Source organism: Zalophus californianus, chromosome 3 (genome assembly GCF_009762305.2).
Source record: "Zalophus californianus isolate mZalCal1 chromosome 3, mZalCal1.pri.v2, whole genome shotgun sequence".
In the NCBI taxonomy this organism is placed as follows: domain Eukaryota; kingdom Metazoa; phylum Chordata; class Mammalia; order Carnivora; family Otariidae; genus Zalophus; species Zalophus californianus.
Window position 1 is genome coordinate 171,511,137 of NC_045597.1, and position 26,704 is coordinate 171,537,840.

General features: G+C 35.4%; 1 protein-coding gene across 12 annotated transcripts in view; it reads right to left on the bottom strand.

Annotated features, from left to right (window-relative positions):
• IKZF2 (IKAROS family zinc finger 2) overlaps nt 1-26,704 on the bottom strand; it is a 150,744-nt gene that overhangs the window by 100,673 nt on the left and 23,367 nt on the right. The window contains exon 1 of one of the 12 annotated variants that reach the window (XM_027589816.2): nt 24,418-24,460. The exons of 10 other annotated variants lie outside the window; for them this stretch is intronic. The gene's annotated coding sequence lies outside the window, so the exon portion shown is untranslated. Of the gene's footprint in view, nt 1-23,668; nt 23,721-24,417; nt 24,461-26,704 lie in introns of those variants that run through there. One more of the 12 variants, XM_027589818.2, reaches the window with a different exon arrangement.

Consider the following 26,704-nt stretch of genomic DNA (forward strand, 5'->3'; position numbering starts at 1 on the left):
AAAAACAACCCAGAGCAGTTCATAATTCACCAAAGCAAGTTTGGAGGTTGTTTTTGCACCTCTCCTTTGTTTCTGACATAGAAGTAATATGAAATGTTAAGGAGAAGATGTCAGTCTCTTAAGATTTCAATAACTCATTACCAGAAATAACAAAAAGAATACATAAAAACCCACAGCGTACAGCAAAATGAGCTTTAATAAGACTATATACACTATTTAAGGGAAAGGGTCTCAGTTATTTTGAGAGAAAAATATACTCTTTATTTAACTAATAATGTAATATTCTATTCTTTTTGTCATATTCCCACTATAGCGGGGGGGGGGGGGGGTGGTGCCAGGAGAGGAAAGCAGGGCTTCCTCAGCATATCCCCACTGATGTACAACAGAATGTATGAAGGCAACAAGATGAAAGCAAGTGTGACAAATGAGGTAAATGAGGAGTTCTTTTTTACTCAAGAATATGATGGAAAAATTAGAGAGGTGACATGGCATGGAGGCAAGGAAGTAATCTGAGGCTCAAATCCATAAAGTGGTCACAGTAATATTAATATAAACAATAGCAATGAAAAGTTACTGAGTGCCCATCATGATCCAAATACTATATGGAGGCTTACATATACATTTAATCTAATTCTAATCATCTTAACAAATAAGTGTTATCACTTCTCTTTATATAGGCAAGTCAAGTGAGGCTCAGAGATAATTTATTCACACAAGGTCACTCAGTCAGTAGCTAATTATTCTTTTAGGTAAATAATAATAGACTGTGATAACTAATGACAGACAGACATGTATACATGTTTATCACAGCTAATGGAAACTCTTGGATTTTAACCTATGACTGTCTCCAAAGCCTGGACTGACGACTTAATAAAAAAATCGTAAAAGGCTAATCCAAAAATATTTTATTAATGATTACACAGAAGATAATCCTCTGATTTGTCAAATCAACAACTAAAAAGGAAAGGCTTAATATAAGCTTAGTGGGCACCTAATATGTACACTGAATGAAAAAAATGAATGAATGAACACAAGACGACACAGGATAGGCTTTTTTTTTTTAAGGAAAAAATAGGAACTCTCTTTAACCTCTCTTTTTGCTACTTCCATTCCCCGAAAGGAAGTGTCTTCTTAAAATAAAATTACATCTTAATCTTCAATAAGTGTTTGTTTTGTAAACTTTGGATAATTAGGGAAAATAAGAGCATAATATAGTATTTGAAGGGAGCTTAAGAATGAGCTATTTTAAAGCATATATAGATTTGCTAAAGATGCTAATTGCTAATTGTTATAACTTAGAACAACTTTTACAGAAATACACATTGTAAAATAATTAATCACAGAGTAATCAGATTTATATGGAAAAAGTTAAAAATACTTTGAATTTTCTAAAAAGAGTATATTTTGAAATGTACTGAATAAAGGGAATGCTAATTATGTCAGATAAATGATGTATAATATTTCTGCATAAAAAATTTTCCTTTATTTTAATGCTCACACACTTCAGATTCTATTTGTAATAGAGATAAAATGGAAGGAGACAAAAAGAGTTAACTATTCCATACCCAGAGGTACTGCAAACTTTCAGAAATGCATTACAAGTAACAGTTAAAACAAAACCTGTTAAGTCTCTTAAAGCTACCTCACAAGTGTTTTAAAAGTTTTGTTTTGCTGTGGTTTTAAAGCTTAGTGTAATCTCTCTACTACTGCTTCCAACAGGCAAAAAACAAAGAGTGAAAACTCAAATACAACAGTAAACCACAGGACAGAGACAAGGCTCTCAGCCCATTCCTTAACAAACTTGCTGATGGTCCCGTCTGCACCATCCTAACGCCGGTGTTTCTCTGGCCTTGAGCCAAGAGTATCATTTTACTCTGAGTGAAGAGAAAGAGTTTCATTCTTCCAATCTTGTACTACTTTCACCCCGACCTTGTAATCTTGTTTTTCCACATTTTCTAACCACTCACACAAAAGCCTTACCCCTAAAATATTCATACAGGATAGGAAAAGAAAAGAATGGGAAGGAGGTGTTCTCTTTATAGATAGTACTCATAGTACTGGGCACTATTTTAAACACTGATAAGAGCAAGCATGGAAACAGGGACTCTGCTTGCACCCAGTGAATTCAGGTAATGTATCCATTGTTCCACATTGCTATGGTCTGGTGACAGGAACCCCAACTAGAACAAGCTTGCCCTGCATTTTCCTTTGCATTTAGATGCCAACTTTGATAAGGTCACGCCTTAAAAGATCCACATAGCATGCAACACACAGATAGCAATAAAGCCTTCAGCCATTCCCATACTCAGATAAGACAGTGAAAAGAAGAGGAAATCAGAACAACATTCACATACACAAATAGATTTACACAGCCAACCCATTTGTAACTACAGCTATCTAGATCCGTCCTCACACCAGGGACTAAGTGGGGCCAACAAGAGTAGTAGAGAGATTCCACCCCTTCTCCCAGCCCTCCTTCTAATTCCAGAAATTTCTCAGAGGAGCTCACTGCTTTTCCTCACTAAGGCTCCTTTGGGGAGTATCCAAAAAAAAAAAAAATTCCTTCATTGCTCTGTTTCTTTCAATTCCAATGACTCCCTAAAATGTCCAATTTCTGACCCTTAATTCCCCTGAAACTCCCAAAAGATTTGACTCTTCTACTGTGGAGCTCTCTCCCATGAGCTACCCGTAGAAACCAATTCCCCTGACTGCCTTCCCTCCCAATCATTCCCCAAAGATCCAATCCACTTCTCCCCTACTGTTTTCCTTTCCATCTGCTCCCAAAAGAACCTGACATCACTATTAGTGAAAATACACAAGAGGTTTGGGAAGGAGGAGAAAGAATACCACTGTAGCAAAAAAACACAATGAAGAAATGACATTCTAATTCCTGAACTGGTTTTTCTCTTATCTGAAAGTTTTGTTCATACACAATACATCATATCACCTCTGATACAAACTTTCCCAAATCGCCTGATGAAATGATTTTATCTAAAACACTGAAAGAAGCGTAATATATGTACGTGCGTGTGTGTATATATATATTTTTCCTAATAAAAATAACACAACTTACAGAAAGCTTACTAACTTATAAAATTGTGACAAAACTCAAGACTGGAATGCAAAGACTGAAGAGCAAAAGAGTCAGGTTACCTCTTATCAAACACTGGAAATCAGAATTTTGAAAACAAACTTCTTCAGCCAAAACTACTGATACATTGGCATCATGCTCAAAACTCCCTGTTGGAGAATGCTATGCTCTAGCTCACAGTTTAACAGAACTGTCAGAAATTCTTTATTTCATTATAATGTTTGCACTAAGATTTAAGAGTTTTGAAACAATTTCTTTTACAGTATTTAATTTCTACCTACTTCAGATAATAAAACACCTCTGGACAAAAGATAAATATATAATTTGAGAACTTTTTTTTCAGTTTATATATTTTTATAACCAAAAACAGTGATAAGAATTAAATGATTCCATTTTTCCTTTTAAGATAATAAATTTACTTAAACATTATTTAAATTGTTAAACTTCAAAGTTGGCTACTTTAAAAACAAAATGCAAAAAGCATTACTATAATGACTAAAAATAATGAACCAAATAATTAGTATTCAAATATTTTAACACAGATCCTATTTTTTTTTTCTAAAAGGGTAATTTATGGAAAAAGGAGATCAAACTCTTCCGTTTAATTTAGGACATCCTTGCTTTTTCTAAATGAAAAGATGGTCTTACTACTTTTAAGAAAAAAAATACTTGTTTTTAGGTTTTCCATTCTGATAACAAATTTCTAAAAGCCCTTTGCCACATGGAAAATATAAAAGTAAAGGGTCCCCAAATCTCACTCTCCTATATCTAGTTCATAGTACTATGATGAACGCACTAAATAATGCATGTGTTTAAGATATAGTTAATATGTAATACTTGGACAAATGTATTAAAAAGTATCTAATTCTTAGATACTTTAGCACTGAAAGATTACGAAAAATTTAACGTAATTTTCATTCAAAATATCTTTATCATTTCACCAATCAAGTCATCATAGGGTAAAGAACAAATATATCATGCTATTAATGGGAAACAATCATATATGTAGAAATTAATTATGTCACACGGAGGGGGAGCAAATTAGCCCGCCCAGATTCAGAAACAACACTTAAGGTTCCCTCAGATACACAATAAAAGAGGACCATCACAAAGCACTTGGACTGTTCATAAAGGACAATCAAAATAATAGTCCTTTGAAGATTGTAATCCGTTGCCCTTGAGAACTTTAAGGCTTAACAAGGCAGAAAAACAAAAACAAAAAAAATTATTTCTTATTTGAATGAGACATATTAGATTTATTTCAAGAAAGAATGACAATTATAAGGTCTCATGGCTTCAAAGTTGTAGCTTCTGAAGGAGGGGAATCTAAACTCCAAACTGTATGCCTCATTTTGAGTGTGGGTGCAGACATTCATTTTTCCAGTTTCCATTAAAAGTTCAAATTCTAGAACTGTAGAACTGTCTTTAAATGTTTCTTTCCCTGCATAAAGAAAAGATTTGGTCATCTGTAGTGAAAACCTGAACTTCATAGGTAAGGTATGTGAACTGTAGTTCAAGTTCAGTTATTGACAGAGCTTTCATGTACCAGAGTTTTCTTTGATAATTTGGATAATCTGTCCTGATATAAATACATGTTATCTTTCTTATGAATACTCAATGGAGGAAAAAAGAATTAAATATACATTACACATATATATTTCTATACTCCTTGGAGAGATATCACAAAAATCCTAGACCTTTCTTGACAATATTTTAGAGAATTTTCAAGAATAACTGGAACATGGAATAATACATGCTGAATTGGAAGTTAAAAGACAAAGTCTATTTTTTTTAAGATTTTTTTTTTAATTTATTTATTCCACAGAAAGCGAGCACAAGCAGGGGGAGCGGCAGGCAAAGGCAGAGGGAGAAGGAGGCTCCCCACTGCACAGGGAGCCCAAAACAGGACTCGAACCTGGGACTCCAGGATCATGACCTGAGCTGAAGGCAGGTGCTTTAACGACTGAGCCACCCAGGCGCCCAAGTTGAAGTCTGTCTATTTACTAACTGTACAGCCTTGAACAGTTCACTAACTTTTCTGTGTCTCAGTTCTCACACCTCTAAAATGAAGGGTATTGAAATATTTCTTAAAAGCTACGATTAAATGAAATGAAAAGAATCAGAGGCAGGATCTTAAATTAGGCAAAAGGTAACATAAAGGCAACAGGGACACCAAATTGAATTGCTAGGAAATGAAGTGAATATAAATTGAGGAAAGATGATTGAAATGACTCAATAGAAACCCACAAGACATCCTTTTCAGTATTTAGCTCCCTAAATATTCTCCAAAGTATTCATGATGGGTGTTAATGTATGATTTCAACTAGATTAACATCAGCTGCTAAAAAAATGAAATAATGAAGACTATATAAGATACAGATTTCATTGTAAAGGGTTATTTTTTCAAATTAAGCAGAAGTATGACAGAACATTATACATTTCTTTTCAATTTCTCCTATATTTACATAGCACAAAATAACCTTGCTTAAATTAACTTAATATGCTACCTTAACTCTCCCTAGTGTCCTCTGATCTGTATTTGGTCTCAATAAGCAGATTTACTTGTGTGAGAAGACACAAGGATCACCCTCTAAAAAACCCTGAGTTGCAGCCCACAATTTCAGAGAGCTGAGCTACATGCTGAGCTACTGAACTGATGTGACCTGAGATCTGATCCCACTGCAGTAGCCACCAGGCTATAGTGGTAGTGTTACTTTACCCAAATAAACCCCTCCCCAATACGAAAAAGTGCCAAGAGTCCTTCCAGGTGCCAACTACTATTCTTCTGGAATAAGATTCCACTCACAAAGTTAGTATAGTTTGAACTATTTTTTTTTTAGAAGGAGGTACATATATTTAGATTCTATCCATCCTTAATCTATTCTTAAAATATCTGTAAAAACACATAGAAAAATATATAAAAGCAATACATATTCGTTGTAGAAAATGTGGAAATCTAGAAAATATAGAATGAACAAATATCACAATTCCAACACTCAAAGATGACCACTATTAACATTTGATATATATTCTTCCCATCTTCTGTCTATGAAATAGACACACACACACACACACACACACATTTATTTATATATAGTGGGCTTTTGTTTACAAATTTGAGGTCCTACTATGTACACTTGGGCAGCCTTTTAAATTTCTGTATTTTGCAAAATTTCTATGCCATAATTACCTTTATAACACATGATTTTTTATAGCTGCATCCTATTCTAGCCAGTGAAAATGCCGTTTTTAAACAATCTACCATTATTTAAAATGTTTCAAAGAATTTAAATCTAATAGTTAATTCTCCATATTAAACATTCAATTTGAGAAGATTATTTTAAAAATGATTTTAACAATTGGTCCCATCAAACTCTGAGTAAAGGAAAAATGCAAGTAGACACAAACTTATACCAGTGGATATATTGTAATCAAACCCTCCATTTTATTCAAATAAATCAAATATTATAGGCAGTGGCAAATGTGCATATCGTCTTGTTAACATTCACCCTGAAATTTTAGGTTTGCATATCATGATTCACATAACCACAGGAATAACAAATGCTTGTATCTACTATCTATTATGCTAAATGTTTCTTAAAGACATTCACTCTGATCTTGACCACAACCTTCTGAGGTAAGTACTGGTATCCTTTTTTACAAACTGAGAAACCAGCTTTCTGAAAGGTTAAATGATACATACAGCTAATAAATCCTACCAAAAATTAAGATGTAGCTCTTGAATCCCATATCGAACACATACATGTTCAAAGTTCTCATTTATATTTATGTCCTGTATATTTATATTTGTTAACTGTATTTTCATGCTGATGAAAATAAATCCTAAGACTACCACTATTACTATGCTGTTTAGCATGGCAATTTGATAATGTTGTACTTCAAAGAGATAGGCACATAAGCAAGGTAAAATATATACAAGCATTTTTTTAATAATATTATAATTTCCAGAGTTGCATGTTATATATAACAATGTCTGGTAACTTTTAAGATAAATTTCAGTCCTGATTTTTGTTCAGTCTTATTTTTTTCACTGCCACTTACACACATTTTTTTGGGTAATAATTGCTTGATGGTATTAAAGTGTTAAGAAATCAAGATATAAAATGCAATTGAAATGATTAAATGTCTACAAGAAATAAAACTATCAACAAATGATACAAGTGTGAGGATTTGCATCAAAATTGTATGTGGGGAAAAGACTGATGGATTATGCTAGTCTTTTACAGTTCCACTTGCAAGGAACTTCAGGGTTGACATTTTTAGTCCCATTCCATAGGAAAATTATGTTCTCTATGAACTCATATAAAGTGGTATGGTTTGTTTGTTATTTTGTGTTTCTCTTTTCTTTCTTTTTTGGGGGGGTTGAATAGATCTATATTTTCATGGTTCAAAATCTGAAAACATGTAAACAGAGAAATGTCTTGGTTTAAAAAAAAGTATATAGTGAAGAATCTTGCTTTCATCCCAGTTCCCTACCTACTCAGCTCCCATTGCTCTACCAACATACCCCGCAAACAATTAACCGGCTTATTGCTTTCTTGTATATATTTTCAGATCTTAGCAATACATTTTGGAAATCTTTCAATATTCATAAGATTCCTCATTTTTTGTACACCTGCATAGTATTCCATTATGGATGTACCTGACTTATTTAACCATTCCTCTACTGATAGACGCTATCTGCAAAGTAATTCCCATCTTTTGCTATTCAAGACAAAGCTGCAATGAATCAACCTGTACATTTAACATTTTATAAATAGATAAATTTATAGAAATGAGAATATTAAACCAAAGCTTATATGCATTTGCTCCATTTTACATTTACAACTTACATTCCCATTAACAGTGGAAAGCCCTTATTCCCTTGGAGACTTGCCAACAGAGCAGGCTATTACACATTTGGATTCTTGCTAATGTACTAGATTAAAAATGTTGTGAGTGCAGTTTAAGATTTCTCCTATTTGAATCAAGTTGAAAATTCTTTACATGTGTAAAAGCCAATGGTATTTTTCTTTGAACTATAGGTAAGGATACTTTGACCAGATTTCCATTAGGTCTTCTTTGTCAATTATTACTAGCGCTCACTATCAGGGAGATTAGATCTTTATTCATAATGAGTTGCAATTTCTACCTTCAATTTGTCATTTATCTTTTGGTATTGCTTATGGTATTTTTTTGCTATAAAGAATTTTTAAATTTGTAAAATTTCAAATATATTCATCTTTAAACTGACCTTTAGATTTTGAATTTTATTATTTTATTAAAAAGGCTTTCCTTATACTAAGATCACAAGAAATCCATTATTTTCTTCTACTACTTTTATGTTTTCATCTTTCACATTTAAATATTTGTTCTAATTCAGTGCTTACTGAATTAGATGTTCAGCATAAGATAGGAAAGATGTTGAGTATACTTGTCAAAGAAAATAGTATTTCCTACCATTTTAAAATATTCTTTTGCAGGGCACCTGGGTGGCTCAGTCCTTAGGCGTCTGCCTTCCACTCAGCTCGTGGGATTGAGCCCCGCATTGGGCTCCCTGCTCTGCGGGGAGTCTACTTCTCCCTCCCCCACTCCCCCTGCTTGTGTTCCCTCTCTTGCTGTCTCTCTCTGTCAAATAAAAAATCTTTAAAAAAATATTCTTTCACATATTGTTTAATATAAATAATAGTCAATTCAATGACTTTGAACTTCCCTATCACTCCATTATTTTGTTGTCATCATTTTTCAACTGATTCTCTGAAATTTATGGGTATAAAATCTTATCATCTGTAAATAGCAATTATTTTATATGTCTTTCTTTCTAATTTTTATACCCTATTTTCTTTTATCTAACTGTACTGGAAATTTCCTTCAGCACATAAATAATAGTGAATAAAGTGAACCAAATTTGTTCTTGTTTTTCTGATGCTAGTAATATGCCTCATGTGTTTTCTCACCAATCGTATTAGCTTTGGGGATAAAATAAGATTTTATCACATTGAGGATGTCTCTTTTTAATTCTATTGCATTGAGAGTACAGAATGGTTGTTAACTTTTTATCGTATGTCTTTTCAGTGTCTATAAAGACAATATGATTTTTCTCCTAATATGATAAATTCTATCGCATATCGTCTTGTTAACATTCATATTAAATTAGTTAATACTTGCAAACACTTATTTCGATAATAAAGGTGAATTTTTGGATAAATATTTTCTTGAGCTTACCTGCCAAAAGAAAAACAGCATCTGAGGAAAATACACTCCTAAAATACAGAAACTGAGGACAAATCAGGAAAAACATGGACTTCCTAACATCTACTACAAATAATTATGAGCATTCCAATATGATCTCAAAGTCTAATCTGGACCATGTCTTCCTCTCTTCTGAGGCCTTGGAAATGATTAATGAATAATTGCTGAATTAAATAAGCATTATGGTCTCCATTTTATTCTCTCTTTACATACAGGTGCACATAAGTCCTTTTAGGAACTATATGGAACCAATATGCATGCTAAAAATTATAATTTACCAGGACATTATAAAGAAGTCACCAGACATTACGACTCTTAATTACATACTTTTTAACTATTCCACAGAAACATATAAATATCTCTGATAGATACAATCGCTCCCAATTTTCAAATCTGTAAACTAGATAAACACTTTTAAGCTATGTTTCTTAAGATACTTATGAAAACCTTCTGCCTTATTGCCTATCCCCTACTCTTTACTGCTTCTGACTGAGGAGTGAAAGAGGTAATGGTACCTTCAACATAACTACAAGTATATCAAAAGGAATTCAGTAACTAAGTTCCTGGAATACACAAGTTCAATGTCTCTTACCCATAACTCCTACCAAAGGTGGTAGCACTAAGAGAGGTGGCGTGAACAAATATTCTCCTAGGGAATAGAGAGAGATTCCCTCCCCAAATTTATATGCTAATTCTTAGGGGATTCAAGATGAAATGGACAGAGACATGTGGCAAATTCTATATAAAAGGGCATAGGTATCCTATGATCATTCCCACAATAACAAAAATGAGCCTATTTTATCCACCAAGACTAATGCACACCCATGCTGGCCCTTGGCACAGCTGTAGCAAGGGACAATCCAGGTGACTGATAGAACATGGTACAACTCTTAACTCACTTTGAAATGGTAGAGAGTACTCTAATCACTAGAGTACTTAGGTATAGAAACATCTTAAATACAGCCTGCAGGAAAGAATCCCTTAACTCCCTCCTTAACTCTCAGTATTCCAGGGCCTCTCCAAAATGAACTTTGGAACCAATGGAGAATAGATATTTATCAGCCATAATTTCACTGTTGTCAACTTGCTAGAATCTATCCTCTATACATATCAAATATTAATATTTAGGCTACCTCTGGTAAATACGCTACATTAGTTTAAGTTCAATCTCAAGAAATCCCCTAATTATGTAAGTGTCTATTTCTCCAAAAATGAAAGAGAGTCATGTTTCAAAGTTAATTTACATTTTTTTTAAGATTTTATTTTTAAGGACCACCCAAAGTGGGCTCAAACTCACAACCCCAAGATCAAGAGTTGCATGCTCTACTGACTGAGTCAGCCAGGCACTCTGAAAGTTAATTTACTTTTGAAGTAAGAAATTTTGTTTTCTCTATTCCCTCCTTCCTTCCCTTTCCTTCTCCCCCTCCCTCGTCCTCTCTTTTTCCAATTGTACCTATTGACATTTGGCACATTTTTTTTTTTTTTCTAATTGTGGTGGAGGGATAAAGAGAGGTATTTGTTTAGTTTTAACATGTTCCTAAATCTGACTAGGATTGTGTTCTTACATTTGGCATCTATTCATCAAGGAGGGGCAAGGTACCTGAGTTTAACACAAATAAAGGTAAATGAGTATTTTTATACTTATCACAGGGACGGCAAGTGCTAGCAGGCTGGCAGGCCACCCATCTCCCACTGAAACTGTGACACCACCCTTCTCCTGAGATACATATAGCAAACAGTCCTGCCAAATACATCTGCTTGAGCCTTGTTCTCTGCCCTTAAATATCTTCCTGAATTTCTTCAATATTGATACCCACTCCAAAGTTTAAGTTCAAGTAATAGCTGGCTGAAAATTTTCAATATATTTTCAGTATTCATATTTGTGAATCTGTGTGTATTGTAAAGACAAAGGTGTTTTTATTTTTTTAATCTGACAAGTACTCTGATAGTTTTACTTTGATAGATACTAAATGTAAATCATTACAGAAAAATCTAAGAGAGTATTTTGTTAAATAAAATACTAAGTAAGAAAGCCTAGCTTTTGTTGTTTTTGTTTGTTATTATTTTTTTGCCTTTCATGTTTCACCCACTGATTTACTATTGGATAGACTTGGGAAATATAATTGTTAGTGATCATAGTAATTCAATGTGTGATGTACAACACTGTATAAACTAAACACAGTCACAAAATAAAGTTTATGAAAAAGAATGTGAAAATCAGGTAAGAGATTCCTCAAAAAGAGACAACCTCCCCAAATGCATGAAGACCTGATTCTCCGCAGTATCTAATCTAATATGACCTTGCTTAAAGCATAAACCTCTTAAGAAACAAAAGCATAAACCTACGCAGGGAAAGCCTTCTAGAATTAAAGCAAATGCACATTAACTCTTAAAAGCTGCAAAAGAGGCATTTCAACCAGGTTTTAAGAAGACAAAATCACAGCAAAATTAGGTAATGCTGGGGCAAAGTAGCTGTGGAAAAGCTGGGTAATAATGTGTATAATCTCATACATTATATCATATTTCATGTTGCTATGTAGGTCGTAAACTAATTTCACTCACTCGATATTCAATAAATGTATTGAACTTCTGGTTTATGCAAAGCACGGGCCTACAAAAATAAAATTATACATTTTTATGCCTTAGATATGAAGAGGTCCTGATGTAAGGAGGGGGGGAAACTGGAGAGAAAATAAGACTTCTAGTCCCCTCCTGAATAAACATGCTATCCTATTAGATGAAATTCTATAGGCTTGAAACAATGGAAGAATTAAATCTCAAATAGAATATTTCCTTTTATTTCTCTCCCACCCTGGGAAAACGTCTGTTTCCATAGTGAGGTCTCTCAATATGATAGCAGACTAATCGGTACAGGTTCTTGAGATAATGGAAGCTCGCCTGGCTAAGCAGGCAGCCTGCCCATCAACTTCAGATCCACGTATCTCCCGAATTACAATCAGAGACTGGTGTTCACACCCTGAAACCAATCCATCACTCTCATCTCCTGCCTTAAAAATACATTAAAGGGATAGGTGAAGGCACTGCATGACTCAAACCATGTGGATCTCAACAAGTATGTCCCATTAACTCTCATAGAATAGTCGTAATTGGCATTAGACCAAGTTTTTCCCACCAAAACCAAAAGATAATAGAAATGCCACATGCCAAATGTCATTAAACTAAGAAAATCTAATTACTTACACAGCAAACAATACTTAGATCTTATTTTACTTTAAGGCATTTTAAAAAAGAAATAGCTACCTCAGAATCATCATTTGAGTGTATGGTGGAAAAAAAGTAGCCATGTAACATTGAATATTTTGTAGAGCCAGTAGACAAAAACAGGGTAAAATTCTTACACATACCAAAGCACTGCCTGAATCTCTTTTAATATGAAAGAATAATAGATGATACTTTATTGACTTTCTGGTTAATAACACTATTTGTAGGAAAAACGTCATTTATTAACATCTTAAGTGGTAAACTCTCCCTCAGTTACAGGAACACAAAGAGATGCAACGGTAGGTTCATTACCACAGAATAAAATATTCTGTGGCTGTTAAAAATCATAATGAATATATGTGCTCAGTAACATGAGAAAGTGTTCAGAATGTATACTGTTAAGGGAAAAATAATCATATCATAAACTATTTTTATTATATGATCCCAGCCTTTCCTCTGTTTATAGAGCCATAGAAAATGACCTGGATAGATAGACTTTGAGCTGTTAAATTAGATGCAAAGCACTCAGAACAATGCCCAATATATAGTAAATGCTATATAAGCATTTCTGCTATTATTATTTTGCATAGGAATTGGTTCTGATTGTGAGATTGAGTGATTTTCCCATTTTTACTTATGCATATTTTCTTTTTCCCCCTAATTAACCTGCATTCATTCTATTTAAAAAATTTACAGTGAAGTATATATATCATTAAAATATACTTTATTAAAATCATTTTCACATCCAATATTCACAATGCAGGAAAATTAACCCATATTACAAATCCTTCACATAACTGGAGTATCCAATAATTTTGACTCAATGGCATTGAAGGTAAAATTCAGTAGGAAATAAGCTCAGAAATAAAGGTATCTAGAAAGGGAAAGAAACAAACACTAGAAGCTTAGACACCAGAGTGTTCTGTGCTGTACTATTAAAGAAATTAATTTTACAAAAGCTCCTGACCCCAATAAACAAACATTTGATGAGTCATCATTATTCAACACTGCCTCCCTAACACAGAAAGTGACAGGAGCTACTGCCATTCATCCCACAGTTCTTTAACAGCATTTCACATCCACGGGATCACTTACTAGGGGCACCAAACTCTGCTACAGCTTCATGTTCCATCTCATTTAATCCTCCCAATAGCTCTATGAGAGAGGTGTGCTTCACAGCCTTTAGAGTCGAGGGAGATGAAGCACAGAGCTAAGCAACTTATCCAAGGTCACGTAGCTGGACAAGTGGAGCCAGGATTTGAACCGAGGCAGAACCAAGGCCCCAGCTTCTAGTCAGCAGTTATTGAGCAACTACTATGTGCAAAATGTTAGGTACATCAAGTAACTGATGACTGCCCAATTGCCAAGTTGCCAGGGTCTCTAATGATTATTCTCAGCCAGTCCTCTTCCAACTCTCAATCTGAGCCCCCGCCTTTTGCACCATAGCCACTATAACTGCATTTATCACCATTAACACCAGAACTGGGACTGCCATAACTGTTTGTTGCCCATTCCTGACTACATAGCGAAAAATGCGTTCCTCAAGTTCTGATTTGTGATTTGAAATGTATTTCCTTATAAATGATTAGTTTGCACAATACTATTAAAACCACCAACCAATAAATGTCACATTAGCCAAGCTTTTTCATTGATTATTCTGGAAATTTAACCATGATTTTACCATGGTTTCATATGAAAAAAATACATTTTTTTAATCCATAATTTTGTTTTTTAAATTATCTTACCAAAAAAATTGAGCTTTCTTTCCCTTTTAGCATCCAGTTCTACAACATGCAGAGATTCATGTAACCACCACCATAATCAGGATACAGTACAAAACTACATTCTTAATAAAAAAAGAAAAGTGGCTTATAAAGGGATTTAAAGGCAATCCCTGTTATATTAAAGATTTCTTGCTCTGTGTCTTCCAACTGATCAGGTATTCCCTCCCTCCTAGGACAAATGCATTGGATACCCAAATAGAAAGGTTTGGTATATTTTTGCAAAATATATTTTTATACCTGGGCATTTTCATCTTCATGAAAATTTTTATTTTCAGATATTTTCAGATATTTAAAGCTGTGGTTTTATGGGGGCTTTATCAAAACAGCTGCAATGCTTTTTCATGGCAGAGTCTGGACGACTGTGGAAAATATTAAATGAGCACAACTTTTCCACACTACACATGACTGAGCACTGCTTATTCACAGACAAGGGCTGGGTGGAGGTCTCTGGTCTGAGATTATCAAGTGCATATTCATGCAATATTCAAAGACATTTGTAAATGTGTTCTGTATTTATGAAACTATTAACCAGAAGTTTCTTATATTAAAACAAAAGTAAACATCAACTCCAAAAAACTAAAAAAATCTTATTATTAGCTCAAGCTAGTATGGCTTTACAGATACATGCACCTGAGACTTTCCCCCACCTCCAAAATTAATTGACAAAGGGTCAAAGAATGGCCAAGGAGTCACTTCCAGATCCTAATATACTCTAACACTTTTCAACCACAAAATTAGTCTTTACTGCTGATATTGAGTACTCATGGAAAAAAAGTCTCAACTCAGGTCTGGTACTGTCTTTGAGCTGGGAAAACAGTTACATTGATGGTATCAATTTGGCAGAAAACAAGAATAATTTTCATGGCCCCAAACCTCTCCTCCATACACTCCAGTGTGACCCGGTGCCTGAAATTTCCCTTACTAGAAATTTATCACAACTTGAGAGCAAGTTTCTAGAAAAAGCTCTCTTAAAGCATCTATGTTACTGTAAAACAGTAATAATCCATTAAACAAAGTCACTTCCTAAAATCTCAGCTTGAATGAGTTTACTTGAATTGTTCTACAACAGGACAGAAAGCTGAGAAAAGTGTTCCTAGTGCCATAGACAGGTTTTGATGTGGATGAAGAGGGGTGGTGGAGACACCTACCAGAATCATGCAACCCTGAAAGAAAGGCAGGACAGAGTGGGACAGTGAAGCAGCAAGAAAGCACCACAAGGGAAGTGGGTTTCTAAAGAGGAGTGCTAACGGAGAAGAAAGAATAGCAAAAGGGGCCCAAAGACAATTCAGGTACTTCACTACAGCTAGTCTTATCTACATAACCTTTGCTGGGGCACCAGCGGCATGCCCCTTCCTGCCTTCTCAGTACTCATCCCACCACAACCTCATTTTTTTTTTTAATGAAATAGGTCAGCTTGACAAAGGGCAAATAAGTGAGCTGAAACAAATTTCCCTAGGTTTAGCCAGAGGAAGTTTCAACAGAAGTCTAAAATCATGAGCCAGCACAAACAGGATAGATGCAAGTGTGGGAGAGAAGAAATATGAGAAGGACAAAGAAGAAAGAGTATACATGTTACAAAAGACACATTCTTTTGACTCAATGGCATTGAAGGTAAATGGACAAGGAAGTCCATTCGAATTTTGCTAATTAATACTCCAGCCTACCATGCGGCCCAGCTACAGATGGACCCATCTTGGCTAGCTCCATATGACAAAAAGAAGCATGAAGCAAGACCTAAATAGCCTTGAGTGCTTAGTGCATGACTATCTCTAGAGCTCTGGGTTCAGAGGTGACCGTCCCATATGAATCCTTACTGCAACCTGTTCATATCCGGGCAGATGAAAACTGTCCTTTACTGTTTGATCTTTTTTCCCCCTCAGCTAAGGGAGCCACCTCCACCTGCCTTTCGTCAAAGACAGCCCCCATTCCCATCCACTTCATGAAAGCCCATTCACTTTCCGTTGGTTTGTTCATAAAACACGGGAGAAGGGTGCACCTACTCTGTGCCACATATGGGGGCAATATTACAGGTATAGAGGTAAATGAGGCACAGTCTCTGCCCTGGAAGAGCTCAGTCTGAAATGGGAGACAGAAGACAAGCAACCCTAGAATGTGGTAAATGCTATTGTGGAGATATATACATACTCAGTACTACAGGAATATGGGGAAGTAGCTAAAGTTTTAAAGAAGCAGTAACATTTGCTCTTTAAGGATTAGGAGTTTGCCTGGTAGAGAAAAGGAGACAGAAATTCAAGGAAAAGGGAAGGGTTTATGCAAAAAATGGCAATATGAAAGAACTTGCTATGTTCAAGACCTGGAAGGGTCTGTGGTTGAAGCATGGGGTATGCGAAAGGGAATTTCAGGAGATGAAGATAAAAAGATTGTGTGGTTTAATGAAGGAAGTAGTATAAAATACTAGATATAGCTTATTAGCTCTTTGTAGCTCCCCAAAGGGATGGGCAGTCATGAAGGTTTTTAGGAAGAGGAATGATCTGTATTATAGAAATAGGTGACAAGACTACAGAAAGAAGATGATTAATTCTATGAATATAACTAGAAGATAGACGACCTCCAATTCTTCCTAAGAAATCGGTATATCCTCTGCCTTAATTCTATGGATATAATTGGGAAACTCTGTTATGCTTGCCTGAATATCTCGAACTCATGTCTGAAATATTCAACTGCTATTTAACTTTCTATTTATTTATGATTTCTACTAAATTTCATTCTCTTTAAAGGAAGAATGCATTTTTCTTCTCTGTCCTATATACAATATTTTCATAAATCAAGTATCCAGTAAATAGTAGTTGATTCATATGCATAATAACACTACAGGATCTCTTCTGTAAATCAGTTTTATGATTTCTGATTTTATTTCTACCCATTCTATTATTTTTATCAATTCTATTATGTCCTCCCATTCTATTTCTAGTCTATTTCTCCAGACTACTAAAGAAATATAAGGTCAGCCAGGTAAGTGTTGGCACAAGTGCATTTAAAACATGCATCTCTTCTTTCCTTTTGGCTCCAGCTCGTGGGGATATGGCTTCCTATCTTAGACAAATCAGTAGTTGGGTGCCACACTGATACCATTAGCTATATTTCTTACATTCAGTAGTAATTCAATGTGGAAGTTGGAATTCCCATGAAACCGTTTAGCAGATCATACAGGATGTTTCTGGAATTTCACCAGTATTTTTTCTAACAACCAGAGTAGATAAGTAAAACGACACTAATGAAATCTTTGTGATTACTTTTGTAATAATTGCTCTTAGCAGACTGGTCACTAAATGTTTTGACAGCTTCACTGAGGTGCACTGAAGTGCAATAGCACAGGCCTTTTATAACCACAGGATGGCTTTAAAATGATCATTATTACATTTTTGTACAGACAACTAAGAATAATATTTGTTACCATTCTTAAGAGTTCCTTCTCAGTTTGGTTAGAACTGAGCACTAATCAGCTGTTGAAATCTAAACTGACTATTTCTGAAGTGTTAACAGATGCACAAGCTCCCTGCCTGAAACAGGAACATATATCTATGTTTCGTAAACAGGCTGAAGGAATACAACTGAGAAAGAAATGAAGAGGAAAAAAATGCTCAATCTCATCAAACCCTGTGTGAAAATGTTGCATATAGTTTTATAAAATGTCCCAAACAAAATTCACCGGAAGGCCAAGAAAAAGGAAAATGACCAAAGGCAGGCAGAGAAAAAGAATAAAGACCTTTTGCCTGTTACAATAAAACAACATAACATAGCTTTACATCATTAATTTTTTCTTGAAAAGAGCAACCTGTTTCTCCCACCTCCTGCAAACCCTAAAAATACAGTTCAGTCATATCCCTATACTAGCGCTGCAAAGTAAGGAATGTTGTAGAGTCTGGTGGTAACAAGCTGTAATTCCTTGGCTCCTTGGAGCAATCACTACCTTCTTTCCCAGTGCAGTCCTTTCCAATTCCCTACATTTATACTATTTGATAGTTTCCTAAACTTGCCTCATCATTAGTATCACAGGTTCCTTCCTTGAAGATTTGGACTCAGTACACCTATGGTGAGGTGTGGGACTCTATTTCTACAGGCAAACCAGATGATTGTTAGGATCAAGCAAGTTTGAGAAACAGGGCTCTATAACATAACTGTTTTATTTATTTATTTTTAAAATATTTTGGTTATAAGGATTATTCTTCCCCAAGAATTTCATAATGTCCCTTGCTATGACACTCCAATGGTAGCACAGTGACATGATTAAATGGGCCAACACATTTCCTAAATGCACAGCCAATCATTTCTCAGCCAATGAATGCCCTAATTAGATAATTCTCCAAAATAAAGCAAAGGCAGGTCTGAGAAAACCTAGCCTGTTTCAGCAAGAGAAATTCTCACCCTCCACATGGCTATATTTTGCCACAAGTGATCTGGAACACTGCTACATCTCTAGAGTTAGGGTCAACTCCTACCCAAATGTTCATACAAAGACAAGCCCAGCTAATTTCCCTGTTAAATCAGAGTGAGTCACCATCCTAACAATTTAGATTGTTAAGGTGCACATATCAAAATATATGCTTCCCGGCACAGAAGCATATATTGTAATTCCATATCCAACTGTAATATTTTGTAATTCCATATCCAATTACAACAGTAAATCCAATAAAGGCACGGCAGAACTGTCACTCAGGCAAGGGAGAAATACAAAGTCATAAGCCAATTCAAATATTGCTAATGTCCTCGAAGGAACAAATGGGGATGCCTAAAACCCCTGTCAGGGGACTTCATATTATCTTTTTTCACCTAGGAATCTTTCCTAAGAAATTTCAGCTGGAAAATTTTGTTAAATTTCCACATCCTAAGCTAAATGAATCCCTGAAAGATGATCCTATTTCCTTTATATGAATTTTGTAACATTTCCCTAAATGCCTTTTTACTTCTAAGTCCCATTTTTAAATCTCAAAGCATTAAGATTTAGAATAACATAGTAACTACTAAAACATCTATGCACAAAGCTAAAATTTTGCATTCCATTTGAAATGGAAACCTAATCAGTGGATGTCTGTCTTGAAAACACATGTAGTTTTCTGGCAAACTATCATCTTAACTATAATTTAATTTGAACTGTCAAAAGACTTAAAAGTCATTTAAGGGGGGTGGGGGTGCCTGGGTGGCTCAGTTGTTAAGCGTCTGCCTTTGGCTCAGGTCATGATCCCAGGGTCCTGGAATCGAGCCCTACATCGGGCTCCCTGCATTGCGAGAAGCCTGCTTCTCCCTTTCCCACTCCTCCTGCTTGTGTTCCTGCTCTCACTGTCTCTCTCTGTCAAATAAATAAAAAAAATCTTAAAAAAAAAGTCATTTAAGGGTAAATAACTAAAAGTAACATTAAGATGGAAATTACTGAAAATAACACCAGGGATTTTTGTTTTGTTTGTTTGTTACTTAACCATACTTAGACGGTTTACTTGTAGCTGTTTGGGCGAAGATGGAAAGACAGGGCATATATGTTAAGTATTACCCCTGTGGCATTATTCCTCAGAAGAAATCATGATAGTCTTTTAAATATAAGGGTCAATGCAAAACTCTAAAATCCTACATGAAAAGCTAGCCTATAAGCACTAATATAGAACAAAGCATCTAAAATTCCCTTTAGATCTTTAGTTTGTGTCTTAGTAAAAAGCAGTGACATTCCAGAGAGGCAGATGAGAACTCAATGTAAGGAAGAACTTTCTAAGAATTAGAGTCGATCAACAATGCAACAGTGAGCTTCCTTCCTTTAGCACTGGAAGGAGTCAAACAAAATCCCAGAGACCACCTGTCATGCATGCTGTCAAGGATATTCTTGCTTTGTTTAGGAAGTTGTTCTAAATGACCTCTGGGGTCACTTCCAAGTAAGTGTTTGATTCATCAGGGTTATTTTCAGTGGTGAGATGAATGACGTGGGTACACACTAAACACACACACACACACACACACACACACACACAAAGTAGCCCCGGAAGAAAACTTGGAAGCCTGCTATTTTTAAATGTGATTTTGCAGGCAAAAGGCAGAGGTTCAATCAGCTATGTCCTCACACCACCATTCTAGGGAAGAGAGAAAGGGAAAGAGGTACAAGTTTGCTCTCCCTTAATATTCTCTTTGAGTTAAAGAACAAACCCAGGTCCTGGTGACAGCAGGCCACAACAATCTAGTTCTTAGGACAGAGTAGGAGCTACAAAACTAGAAAACACAGTTGGATACAAAATTGCTCATGAAAAACATATTTGTCATGCAATAAATCTTCTCCGCTCTCGTATATTTCAGTTTCCCATGTGAGTAAAACACAGGGCAAGTCTAAACCCAGTAGTTTCCAGAAAAGTGTACAAGAAAACAAAAAGAGGACTAGACTCCAGTATTTTTCAAGATTAGACTTAGCCTGAAAGTTTTCAGGCAATTCAAACTGCTTATTGACTGAAAGGCTCAGAGATCTCCACCAGTCTTGAAATAGGAAAGGAGAAATTGGGTCCTACACAGGTAGCTTCTTATCCGCTTATACCTTACCTAGCACCTTAAATGTAATTAATCAAACAATTTTTAAGTAATACCTTTTTATTTCTTTATTCTTTGCTTGCTACTTCTACTTTTTATTTTTTTCTCTAAGTTTTTACAGTGCAATATTAGTTTCAGGTTTAGAATTTAGTGTTAATCACTTACATACAACATCCGGTGCTCATCACAAGTGTACTCCTTAAATCGAACACCTATTTAACCCACGCCCCCGTCCACCTCCCCTCTTGTAACCATCAGTTTGTTCTCTGTAGTTAAGAATCTGTTTCTTGAGGGAGACTGGGTGGCTCAGTCGTTAGGCGTCTGCCTTTGGCTTGGGTCGTGATCCCAGGGTCCTGGGATCGAGCCCCGCATCGGGCTCCCTGCTCTGCGGGAAGTCTGCTTCTCCCTCTCCCACGCCCCCTGCTTGTGTCCCTCTCTCGCTGTGTCTGTCAAATAAATAAATAAAATCTTTAAAAAAAAAAAAAAGAATGTTTCTTGGTTTGCCTCTCTTCTCCCCCACACCCCCATCCATGTTCATTTGTTGTTTCTTAAATTCCACATATGAGTGAAATCATATGGTATTTGTGTTTCTCTAACTTATTTTGCTTAGCATCATACTCTCTAACTCCACCTACGCCATTGCAAATGGCAAGATTTCATTCTTTTTGATGGCTGAGTAATATTCCATTGTGTATGTGTGTGTGTGCCACTTCTTTATCCATTCTTCAGTTGATGGACATTTGGGTTCTTTCCATAATTTGGCTATTGTTAATAATGCTGCTATAAACATAAAGGTGCAAGTATTCGTATTCCTTTGAATTAGTATTTTTGTATCCTCTGGGTAAATAGCTAGTAGTGCAATTGCTGGATCATAGGGTAATTTCTATTTTTTTAAAAGATTTTATTTATTTATTTGACAGAGAGAGACACAGCGAGAGAGGGAACACAAGCAGGGGAATGGGAGAGGGAGAAGCAGGCTTCCTGCTAAGCAGGGAGCCTGATGTGGGGCTCAATCCCAGGACCGTGGGATCATGACCCGAGCTGAAGGCAGACGCCTAACAACTGAGCCACACAGGCATCCTGAGGTAATTCTATTTTTAACTTTTTGAGGAACATCCACACTGTTTTTCAGAGTGACTGCACCAGTTTGCATTCCCACCAACAGTGTTAAGAGGGTTCCCCTTTCTCTACATCCTCACCAACACCTGTTGTTTCCTGTGTTGTTAATTTTAGCCATTCTGACAGGTGTGAGGTAATATCTCATTGTATTTTTGATTTGTATTTCCCTGATTTGTATTTCCCTGATTTAACAACTAAGTTGAGCATCTTTTCATGTCTGTTGGCCATCTGTATGTCTTCTTTGGAAAAATGTCTATCCATGCCTTCTGCCCATTTTTTAACTGGATTATTTGTTTTTTGGGTGTTCAATCTTAAAATTTCTTTATATATTTCGGATACTAACCCTTTATCAGATATGTCATTTGCAAGTATCTTCTCCCATTCCATAGATTGCCTTTTAGTTTTGTTGACTGTTTCCTACTTCTACTTGTTAGATACACACTCTTTCCTCCTAAAATAATTGCTGTTACATGGATAGCCAGGTTTCATTATATAATAAAATTTCCTTAACCTCTGAACTTTACTGAAGTGCTATGCTAAATACCTTGGATGGATTACTTACGTGATTTGCCAAGATGAACCAAGCAGTGAAACAAAAACTACATCTTCTGCTATAGAGTATTCAACATTCTGAAGTTTTTACTTAACATCAAATGATAGGCATTCTTCCATCAAATCTGCCTCAAAACATGGACCCCAAAATAAAACCTTTTTTCTTCCTTTCTCAAAGTTCTTAATAGAGCTTTTAATTATAATTTCTCCTGCATGCTAAAACAGAAATGAACCTTGGGGACAAAAATTAGACACAGAAATCCCCACCAACAAACATATGAAATAATGCTTATGTAAGCATAATTAAGAAATGTAAAATATCCCTACATACTATTTTCCCCCATCAGATTAATCAAAATCAATAAAATTCAATGTTGTCAAAGATGACAAAACAGAGACTCACAAGTTACTTGTAGTGTGAACTGGTAACCTTTTCAAAAGGCAATATGACCATACTTTGTCCACAAAGATGATCACTGCACAGATTTTTTGACATAGCAAATCTACAGCCAAATTATCCTAAGGATGTATGTAAAGGTAAATGTATGGACAAGGATATTCATAATAACACTGTGTATGTAAGAGCAAAAGCCCAGAAACAAACTAAATGTTCATCAGTGAAGGACTAGCTAAATAAATCACAGTGTATCCTCAGTGTCTAACAGAATTACATGCACTCAAGAACAAAGTGTTGATAGAAAGAAAGAAACCCCTAAATGAAAAGTCAAGTCATAAGTCAATAGGCACAGTGTAATCCTACTTGTACTAAACGAAAAAATACATAGAGACATGGTGATCTACATTACAGCTGAACTACCACTTTACTAAACATGCTAGAATGAATACATGAAAAAATTATGGAAAGACAATTCAGAAATTGAGGACTGGGATTACCGAGGCAGTAGGGCCTTTACTTTTCATTTTATATCTTTCTCCACTGTTTTAATTTTACACTCTGTCCCTATATCACTTTTCTTTAGAATCTTTATGTAGACTACTCTTCAGCCCCAGACCATGGCAGAATTTTGTAATACTGGCCACATCCCCTGTGGGATGAAGCTCACTACCCACACCCCATCATCCCCAGCACTAGCATACCCTAACACCAAAGTTCCAGTTCGGAACTTACATAATGGATGGTTTCAGAGCTGACATTTCCTCCACCACTGCTCTTCTTTCTTCACATCCTTAGGTTATTTGTGCTGATTTGAGTCTCTCTTTCTCTAAAATGTATGCTCTTCTGAGAGCAGGGTCAATGCTGTCCCCAGCCTTCCTTCCCCCAATAGCATCTAGCACAGTGCTTAGCAGGTGCAAGTTAATAAATGTTAAACTTGGTTTTTATGAGAATATCATAGTTTCAAGGTTAAAATTTATTTTAAAAGGAAGAACCTACCACTTTCCTGATCACGTAGATTTGTTAATAAATGACCTTCACATTACAGAAAGAAACACTGAGGTACTTTAAACATATAAATAATTTGCCATGAAACAGCTAAGTAAAAGATGAAGACAGAAACAGAAAGGTCTAAATAATTTTTTTATGTTAAGAAAATATATAGCCTTTCATTAGGATGCCATATGGGACAAAAGAACACAAGCAAAGAAAAAGGAATCTGATTGAAGAAAAAAATGTTATAATAATGCCCTCATTTCTAATAGTGTCAACTATAATTTCAAAAAAAGAGGGGGGATTGGTTTCAGCTCTGGGTATACATTTATAACAGTGAGTAGGAACTACACATCAGAATGGAATGATTATTGATTTCTTAATGGATTACAGCTGCACAAATTTACACTCACCAAAAAACCATCAATCTTTGGGTAATAATTATAAACCTATCACAGTACATACGGCATTCTGACTGAATTGAAACTTACTGCTATCTGCCGGGAAATGACCAATTTTCTATTTCTCCTGCTCCAACCACAATACAGAATGGTGAGCAGCTACTTACATCAAATGCTATTATAGGACATAGTTTGTAACAGCCACAGTATGTACCATCCGTAAATTGCTATTAGAGAGGTAAACAATCAGGTCCTGGTGGACTTTTTTTTCTTATTATTCATTAGCTATGAAAACTAAATAAAATGGGCATAAGGCAGTTACACTCGTCAAAGACCTATCATTACTAGCAAGTTGCGGAGAAGGGGTCAAGGGCAAACAGTACATTAGCTAAAGTCATGCTGTTCTGATTTTATATCCTAATTTTAAACCTCTCCCCAACTCTGCATCAGAGGCACTAAACCACTAAGCTACAGAGGTTAGGTCTCTTTCTAAACCCTAAATGTGTTCTCAGTGAATTGCATTTTTACTAAATGCCAAGTGGAACACCACTACAATTAAGATATTATTTTCCAAAAAGAAAACCCCACCATGTCAGTTCCACCCAGCAGTCTTTAATCATTGGATAATGACGTGATCCATTATTAATCAAGTTTCTAATTCTCATATTTTCCAGCTGTAGGGTTTAGATAACACCATTTCCTTCCAGATAGTTAATCCCATTCTGAACACCTTATTGATCTATATTACACACATACAGCCACAGAACGAAGGCAGTTAATCCAATCCAAATAAAGGTAATTTGGACTCAATAATATACTTGTTTCCATTTTCTCCTTAGATTCTAATCTATCATCAGAACTTTTGGGTATATAATCAATTTTATTTTCTAAAAAATTATAATGTGATTCTTTCATTCAATTAACAAAAAAAAGTATTTCCAAAGCATCCTAGGAACTAAAAAAATGAGATTTGATTGTTTTTATAAAGCATTCCCTTTCCTAAGTACTCAGAGACTATTAAATCACCATGATAATCAACCATAATAATTAAAATACTATTAAGTATAATATAAAATCAAATAGAAAAGCTAAATAAAGTTACCATTATAAAATACATTTATGAAACACCACAACTGATTTGTGAAACAGTGAAATTTACATGTCAAACTTTTTGGTTTTTAATGGAAAATATTCTAAATGCTATAACAATCAAGGGGTACCTGGGTGGCTCAGTGGGTTAAGCACCTGACTGTTGATTTCAGCTCAGGTCATGATCTTGAGGTTGTGAGATGGAGCCCCATGTTGGGCTCCGGGCTTAGTGGGGAGTCTGCTTAAGATTCTCTCTCTCCTTCTCGCTCTACTCCTCCCCCCACTCATGTGTGCTCATGCTCTCTCTCTCTAAAATAAATAAATAATAAATATTGTAACAATCAGATCAGAAAAATAAACATATTCTCTACAAGGCAAGAAATAACTTGAGTCTGAGTTGACACATCTTAGGAACCATGTCTGATAAGTATAAAAACCATAATGAAATATTTACAATGTACAAACAATAAGTTAATTGTGCCAGAAAATTAGCTAAATGCTTTATGTAAGTTATTGCACTTATTTCTTAAAACCTTATGAAAGGTTTAACTTCTTAAGGTAAAATCTTAAAACCTATTATTTGTAGCTGAGGGAAGTGAATGTAGAAAATCCAAGGAATATTCCCAAGGTCACACAGTTGAAAAACAATCAAATATCAGCAATTCCTAAGGCTTAACTTTAAAGTAAGAAGCAGAGCCAGGAGTCAAACCCAAGTCCACGTAACTTGAAAGTCAGTACTCTTAACCACTTCCACTGGATCTCACCTCAAAATACAAGAACAGCTACACCCACGGGGACTGCTATGTTCCAGGGCAGACAGGTACCCAATATTTGCTTTAAATGGAGTAAATAAACAAATGAATAAAAAGAAGAAATGAACGTCTTATGTAAGGGAAGGTACACCAAGCCAAAAGCCAGAAGACAAGGTTTTAAATCATTGTTCTGCTATTCTCTCCCCAGGTGACCATGGGCCTCAATATACAGATTTCTAAAATATAGGCTTTAGAATGGATATCACAACACAAAATACTGTGTTTACTATACAGGTGTGTGTGTGCATACATACACACACACAGAGAATTCTATTTTATGGAAGGCAAAGGATAGGAATTCAGTTGGCCTTTGAGCCCACATTTGTCATCTACTATGTTCCTGACTCTACTCTGGCTATGTGAGTAACCAATACAAATGCTCAAGTATGTGTTGGGAGAATAGACAAATAAATAAATTAGATAATTTCAGAGACTAGTAAATATAGCAAAGACAATAAAATAGAGTAATGTTATAG